This window comes from Spinacia oleracea, chromosome 5, assembly GCF_020520425.1.
Source record: "Spinacia oleracea cultivar Varoflay chromosome 5, BTI_SOV_V1, whole genome shotgun sequence".
NCBI classification, from domain to species: domain Eukaryota; kingdom Viridiplantae; phylum Streptophyta; class Magnoliopsida; order Caryophyllales; family Amaranthaceae; genus Spinacia; species Spinacia oleracea.
Window position 1 is genome coordinate 65,686,355 of NC_079491.1, and position 8,681 is coordinate 65,695,035.

The following is an 8,681-nucleotide window of genomic DNA, read 5'->3' on the forward strand; positions in this document are numbered from 1 at the left end:
AATTCTATCTCTTTTAGGATTTATGTTGAAGTGCAACTCCTAATTCTGACAGGTTTCTATCTTTTATGATTTTGCCACTTTTAACAACTACCTGTTACGGCAGTTTCTATAAATAGCAGCTTTGGCTGAAATGAAAGGGTGATTGAGATCCGTTATTTTATAGGAGATGCGTTGCCAAGTGGAGATTTATGTTCTCATCATCGAACCTTCCCTTTCGGAAATGGGGACAAAAGTAGGTGTCTACACCGACAGGAAATAATTATGAGCCGCTGCAATATATATGTATAGACTGATGAAACAAACAAACACGTAGTGATAAATTCTTTTGTACTTTTGTTGGTGAAGATCCAATATTGAAAGCTATCATTATAACATTGGTTAGAAAAGATTAAAAATTGCCGTCTGAGTGTCAGCCAAAACCGCTTATACAATCAAAATACTTTTGAAATACTTTTGAACATTTATTAGTACAACATTTTTTTGGTTACACAAACGACAAGTTGCCAACTCTAGGAAGAGTATCTTTAAGATGTTTCCAAGGTATTCAGGGAGATCCTCTCATCCAAAGCTCACGCTTTGGAATGGCTATTCCCCAAAAATGAAGCCGCATTTATCATCTTAAGCAATAGTAAGCTGCTGTTCAAGATTGCTCTCAAATAATTTCCGGGGAGTAACTCATTTGATGCATCGAGATATACAGTTCGCAAATCCAGGAAATGTCACTACTTCCCTGCAATGTCAAATAAGAGTCAAAATACTTTCCATGTAAATTATTTCTCTACAACTCGTCGCACACTTTCTACGTAAATTATTTCTCTACCATCATACACAAATTAATTAGCATTGTAAATACAGTTACTCCTTACTTTTCTGAACAACCACTGACAGCTTCGTCAGACAAATTACTGCATTCGTTGCCTCTTATAGTAGATAGGCTACTATACTTGGTGAAAGTTAATGAGAATTATGAATACTGAGATTCTGAAAGATGTACAATTAGAGATACAATGAATTAATTTTAAATTGTAACTTGACACATGCAGTGACACAATGTACCTTATATATTCAAGTTTTTAATGTATGACTTTGACAATTATTTGACAGAGGAGACTTGGGCTGGAATAAACTAATGCCTAAATTGATTGCCAGAGACAGGTAACTCCAATTTTTTAAAAATGAAACTAGAGAGGACTATGTTAACCAAAAATTTTAGTTAGTGAATTTTGATCAAGGATTTGTAGATGCTATTTTATGGCAGTCAGAAGAGATAAATCAAGGTCAATTTTGAAAAACAAGCGACTAACAGTACCACTCCCCTCCAATTTTAAGTGTATAGTTTGTGCAAATAGGATTATATAAAAGAGATAGCACGAATTGAAGAATGAAAGAGAAATTGAAGTGTAAATATGTCAAAGCTCAACATAATGGAAAATCGATAAGAACAACATAGAGAGAAAGAAATGAAGGGACTGTTTGGTTGAGGAAAACCAGGTAAGCAAAGGCGGCCAGTCACCTCAAATATAAAATTCTTACCAGTCTATCACTGGTCAATGACAGTGTAGATACAAGCTTTGTGAAACTCGGCAAGGAGACAATCCATGACATATGGGACCTGAGTCGTTAGACATATAATTATAACACAAAACTAAGAACAATTGCATAACACCGACTGAGTGTAGAAAATAAGGTTTAAACATTAAGAACACCATTAACTTCTTTTTGGCCCTTACCCCAGCGTCCCAACTTGAATACTCTTGCTCCTCTTAATGGATAGTCTACCATCAATCACTACTACAAAAATAGCCTAGGAGACCGGACGAAACAAGTCAAGGAGATCGGAGATTATAAGGTGTCTAGGTAGTAGGTCTCTTAGCCTAAGAGACCATAATTTTGGTCCAGTCTCTTAGATATTCTCAAGAGATCACTTTTACAAAATATTCGATTTCTTTGATGTGTTATAAACCAATAATATAGGAGGCTAAGAAACCACATATTTTTGAAGTCCAATTTCTTTGGCGTCATCTATGGAACCTAATTTCGTAGATAACAGGTTTCTTTGCTTGTTGTCTCATTAAAAAAATATATAGCACAATATTGATTTACATTTGAATCCATGATCAGAGCTCAGTAATAACGGCTAAAGCGAATGAAATTAAAAGGCAATCAATAAAATAGAAAAATATTATTCATTCATCTGACAATGATACAAGTATTACAGTAGTCCAAAATGAAATTAATTTGAATGATGGAAAAACTAAAAAGCAAAAATAAGGTGGATCTTCCTTTTAGTTGTGACCTGCAATCATCAATTGCAATAATCACGAACGAAACATGATTCTTCCCTTTGAGTTGTGACCTGCAATCATCAATTGCATTACTAAATTAGTCGAATTCCAATATATTATAAAATTTTATAACAAAAATAATAAATAAATAAAAATAATTCAATGATGTTCTGTGATTCGTAAGGGAAAAGTTTGCATTGATTAAACACTCAAAACTTCTAAAACAATGCTTTGTAGTTATAATCTATTCATCAATCAATGATGCGTATTTCAAATTGCAGAACATAACATATCAGGTATTCCACCACCATTAAATCTAATAAAATCAATCAGAAACTCAACAAAAGATAGAGAAATCAACAACTGTTAATCACAATAGTTAACTTACCGGTGAGGGTGACATCAAGAGTAGTGGATTCAGTGAACCAGGTGGGAGGACTTTGGTATCGACGACCGGGGGAGTTCAATTGCAGATCCTAATGAGCATAGCACGCGAGTTCAAATTGCAGATCTTAATCCAAACGAGCCATCAGGAAAGCAGTTGCACAAACAATTGATACAAACTTTTGTATAAGGCGGTCTTTTTCGTAAGACCGCCTTAATGGCACTTAGTCTGCCACGTAATTGGCTGACATAAGCATACATTTAGCTTTTTTAATGAAAATATATATGCGTATTTATCATTTCATCTCATTTCATTTTCACCCTAATTCATTTCTCACTCCTCAGAAACTCTGCCTTTCTCTCTCTTCTCGAATCCTTGCCTGCCCAAATCGCCGTCGGAGATGGCTAAGAAGCCGACGGAACAGACAATGGTGGTGGCTTGTTGAGGTAATTCCTCATCTCTCTCCTTCATCTGGATTTCTCTTTTCTATCTCCTCTGAAATTCTTCAATTTTTTCGATTTTGATTTTCGAAACCCTAATTGTTGATGATTTGTAACAGAAGAAGCGACGACAGTGGTGGTGGTGGAGGAGGAGAACAGCGAAGTCGATTGTGGTGTTTAGCAGCGGGATCCTGGTGGCCGGCGGGATGGGGAAGTGAAAACCAGATCGGCGAAGGAAAGAGATGAAGGAGAATCCGGCGTCGCTGCCGTCGCCAACGAAGGTTGTCGAAAATCTAATTTCCTTCGCGCAACCTATAAATTTCCGGCTTCTCTCTCGCTCGAACTAAATCTTCAAGGTATGTAATTCGTTTTTTTTATTGTTGTCGATTTTGATGGTTGAAGCTATGTTTACGCTAGAGTTTTTGGATTTTGATTTTTGATGTAATTAGGTCAACTCTTGCGATTTTGTTTTTGATTCGATTAGGTTTTTGTTTCGTTTCGATTGAATTGATTAGGTTTTTGTTCAATCCTTTAGGTTTTTGGTGTCGATTAGATTGGATTGATTAGGTTTACTTTTTTCAGTTTATGTGGATGTAATTGATTTGTTCTTGTTTCCGGCAGGAGGAGGAGGCTTTGCGGTGGTGGCGGTCTGGCTGATGGTTGTGCAGTGTTGGTGCTGCAGTGTGATGCTGATTATTGTGATAGAATCGCTGCAAACTGAGGATTCGTAGCTGGGAGTACTGGTGTTTTAGTTTTAGTTAAGAATTGTAATGTTTTAGTTACACATTTTTGGTATTTAGTTAAGAATAATTATGTTTTAGTTTTAGTTATAATTTTGAAATAATGGTCTTCTCAGTGGAATTGCTGGATTGATTTTCTATGTTTTAGTTATGAATTTTTAAGTTTTAGTCACGATTTTTTTTGTTTTAGTTAATTTTTTTTGAGTTTTAGTTACGTATTTTTGAGTTTCCATTCAGGGCTTTAGTTATGATTTTTCGAGTTTTAGTTATGATTTTACCTGTTTAAGTTACGATTTTCTTGGTTTTAGTTAATATTTTTTGAGTTTTAGTTATGTATTTTTGATTTTCAGATAACGAATTTCAGATTTTTAGTTAAGATACAAAATTTTAAGCATTGAAAATAATTGGGTAAGCAATTGAATCAATTAGTTAAAATTTAAACTAATAAGTTAAGCTTCAGAACCAATTAGTTAAGCAATGTAATAAATTAGTTAAGTAATGTAACATATTAGTTAAACCATGCAACCAATTAGTGAAGCACTAGAATCAATTAGTTATGCACTGGATTTAATTAAGTTAATCACTGGAACTAATTAGTTAAGTTTAAAGTTCAATTAGTTAAGCAACGAAACTAATTAGTTATGCAACGAAATCAATTAGTTAAGTACTGAACCAATTAGTTAAGCAATTAAATCAATTAGTTAAGCATTGCAACTGATTAGTTAAGATTTTATGAGTTTTAGTTAATAATAAGTTTGTTTAAAATTAATAACTATTTGACTCATAAGTTTAACTATTTGTCTATATACGTTAACTATTTTGTTATTCAATTAGTTATGATTTTTATTATTTTTAGTTATGTTTTATACTAGTTTAGTTAGTACCAAAAAAAAATTGAAAATTTTAATTTTGAAAAAAAATGCGAAAAAATAATAATTTAAGCCTGAAATTCAATTAGTTAAGCCTGAAATCCAATTAGTTAAGCCTGAAGTCCAATTAGTTAAGCCTGAAAAAAAAATTAAAAAAAAAATTAAAAAAAAAAGAAATTTAATTTTTTTTAAAAAAAAATTTAATTTTTTTTTAAAAAAATTACATGCTGACGTCAGCACACGCGCCAACATGGCTGCCAGCAAGACTGCCAACAAGGCGGTCTTTCCTGTGAGGCGGTCTCACACAAAAGTTTCTCAACAATTGAAGCTTGGTTGTATTTACAAAACTTCATAATTATATAGTTAATTACCACACCCTCTATAGAGATCTTCCACCTCCACCAACAAATGGTGGATCTCTTATTTTAGCAGCACCAACATCAAATCACTTTCCCATATTTGTTTTTGGTCCCCAATGCTGCCAAAATTTCTCAAATTTTCTTCTATTAAAACTCTATCTCTAGTCACAAATCAAACTAAGTAAAAAGAAATCTGTTAACCCCTTTTACGAAAAAATTATTGATTTTTATTGGGAAATTAGGTTAACGAAGATTTTAAATAAAAAACAGAAGATTTTTAGGTAGAAAAAACTGATTAAATGAGGAAGGAAGAACAGGATTGAGAAATTTCATGGAGTATGAGATCGGTGAGAAAGACAGGAGAGAGGAGAGAGGAGAGAGAGAGGGTATGAGACTTGGAAAGTGTATACATTTCTCCCAAAAAATCGATTTCAGATTTTTGTTTCATATTTTACCCATAACTGCAAAAAACAGTTTTAAATTTTACCCGTAAATTAATTAATTTTACTTTTTTATTTACTAATGAAAGATAGGAAACCGTGTTTTAGACATAATTAGTATCTTAGAGCTAAGAAACCAAACAAAAAACATGTTTGGTTTCTTATATATTTACCTAAGAAACCAAATATCATTTAAACATGATTCCTTTATCTAAGAAACCGTTGGAATAACTTAATCGGTGCCCTATCAATAGTTCCTTAGGCCTTTTTCGTAGTAGTGAATGCTTCAATAATAAGGTACGCAACTGAAAGGAGTCAGGTGGTGATAAACTGATTCGAAATCCCAAATTCTATAATGTAATAAACGATTTAATGCCGATATCAAAACCTTGATTTATTAATGAGATAAAATCGGGGCCATATGATTTAGGGAAGAAATAGATAAGAGAAGGACGACATAGTTGGTTTGTTTTTACTTGAAAGAAGGTATTCATATCTGTTTGGGCTCCCAATTGGCTTCCAATTGGGCCACTAAGTCCAAAGCCCAAAGACTCAACATAACAGCATCAAACCCACTACATTCCTTAATGGCTATTCAGCCATTAACCAAGGCCCACGGCCCAATAGAAATAAATGACCTATGGGCATTTATTATGCAAACACTATAAATAGGCCGCCAAGGCTCACACCTCAAGGTAAGTCCAATTTATCGCCTTAAGACTACCCTCTAGAGAACTTCTCTCTAGAATCCGAGCATCGTTCTTACTTAGGCATCGGAGGGGCTTTCCTCGGAAACACTCCCGAGGCTAGTAACTTTGTCATTGTGCAGGAAAATTCGGACACTACTCATTCAAGCTAACAAGATCTTCAACACACTCGAAAGAGCCTTCATTCGAAGCCCATTGTTTCAACACCGGAACAATTTGGCGCCGTCTGTGGGGAAGAACACTTCAAAGCCTTGAAAACACAAACAATCTTTTCCTTGAAAATGGTTAACGATAATGTCAACAATAATGATGATGGAATGATAGTACAGTCAGATTCAGAATCTGATGCGGAGGGGCAACCTTAATCGGTGGCGAGGTCACAGCCCAGCAGAGCTACGACTACCACGATCGCAAGACCCCCAATTCCATCCCGAGCAGAACTCAATGCGGCCATGACCATCATGCAAAACTTGCTCTTCAACGAGAAAGAGCAAGGACTGGCAAGGGACCGCAGAGAGGAAAGGAGAACTAAGCGATGGTTGAACGAACCGCCCAGTGAAGAGGTTTCCAGACCCGAACGAGAGCTTCCTCCCATGACAGGAACTCACCTAACGTCAAGGTGGATGGAAAGCAAGTGGGATACCCAAAAAAGGGCACAACAGCAACCAGATTAGTTTGCAAGGCCAGCACCTACTCAACCAGCTCTCCAAAGTGAATCGACAGCTCCCAACACTCGGATTCAAAGCTCGGTACTCAGCAGGTTGAGGCCCTCGGTCCATTCAAGGTTAAGGCCTTCGGTCCATTCGAGGCTACGGATAGGTGAATCCAGCAAATCTAGTGAGAGACCCGAGGTCAGCAGTCGATCAAGGAGAAGAGACAGGAGGCATGATCGAACCCCTAGCACCCAACGTACACCCGAGCGTTCTAACAGCAGAACCCTGGTAAGCGAAGGCATCAGGGCTAGACTCGGGAAAAGAATCATGACCCCAACGTCCTCCCCATTCTCGGACGAGCTGATCATGGAAGAAATCCCAAAGGTTAGGCTGCCAGCTGTAGACACCTACTTTTGTCCCCATTCCCGAAAGGGAAAGGTTCGATGATGAGAACATAAATCTCCACTTGACAACGCATCTCCTATAAAATAAACGAATCTCAATTCCCCTTTTCATTTCACCCGAAACCTGCTATTTATGGAAACCTGCTAAAAATAGTAACTGCCGTAAAGGGTAGCTTCTAAAAGTGGCAAGTCATAAAAGATAGAAACCTGTCAGAATTAGGTGTTGCACTCCAACGTAAATCCTAAATGAGATAGAAAACTGCGAGAATCCTATTCCTAATATGATTCGAAAATAAGAGTTACGTATTAATTAAAATCCTAACGAGCCTAGAGTTCGTAACGGGCCCAGACGCATTCCGTCATGAAATTGATACGCACTAAAAGACTCGATTAAGTCTCAAACATTACGGATTTCAGGAATCCGAATCTAACTAAGAAAACAGCCCAGACCCTATTTTCAACGCCTGGCTCTGGGCGCCGAAATCTTCGGCGCCCAGGCCTGGGCGCTGAAAATACCTGGGTACGTGTTTTTTCCTAATTCTTTGTGGATTAGAACTCTGCAATTCTATCTTTCCACGAACTCTTCCCTATAAATACAGCCCCAAATTCGACGTGAAAAGGACACAACACACACAATTATATTCTGAGTATTGACTCCAACCCTTAGCCTAAGCCTCACGCTGCAAAATTGTTCACGCGTTCTGTCGCAATCGATCCATAAATCGAACAGACCGTATCCTGTCCCGTAATTTGGGATTCGTTAAATAAAAAGGAGAAATAGCAAAGTCAAAGTGGTTAGTTTTCTGAGAACCGTGACGCACCTCTCAAGGGTGCGTCGTAATGTGTCCCTTTTCGATGATTTAATTGCTTTCCTCGCCCTTTTTATGAATTGTTAAACTAACTAAATCTGATTGTTCTATCACGCCTAACAAATATAATATTTTTGGGAAATTGGATTATCATGCTAGGTCCCTTAATACTATTTAAATCATATAATCACGATCGATCTAGTATTATATGTTGCATATTGCTAAAATCAACTCAGATTAGTTTAATATTTAACGCATGTCCCTTCAATTATTTATGCTGAGCTAGTAAGGATATCCTGCCTCTGGAGTTATCGACGAGCGAAGTACTCCTCTCGGTAGTTACAGTCCCCCGAACCCTCAATCTCTACCTTGCGGGTGTATGTTGAGAGATCGCCACACCAGGGATCATAAGGGAACCTACGGCCGTCGTGGTCAAACATAATTGCACTCCCTTTATGTCACGATAACCGGGTTTTGTCAGTTTTTCTCATTGTTGTTAAAAACTGAATGGCGACTCCTATATTACTAATCAATTGGGTGTATACTCACAGGAAATCCAATTACACTTGATTGAATAAAAGAATCGTCAC

The 8,681-nt window shown here is 36.6% G+C and overlaps 1 long non-coding RNA gene across 1 annotated transcript; it reads right to left on the reverse strand.

The window, feature by feature from the left end:
• Positions 1–2,138: 2,138 nt before the first annotated feature.
• LOC110778482 (uncharacterized) lies at positions 2,139–2,891 on the reverse strand. The gene is made up of 2 exons (XR_002530851.2): positions 2,674–2,891; positions 2,139–2,356 (listed from the first exon to the last, which is right to left on the reverse strand). It is a non-coding gene; the product is annotated as an uncharacterized lncRNA (long non-coding RNA).
• Positions 2,892–8,681: the final 5,790 nt, after the last annotated feature.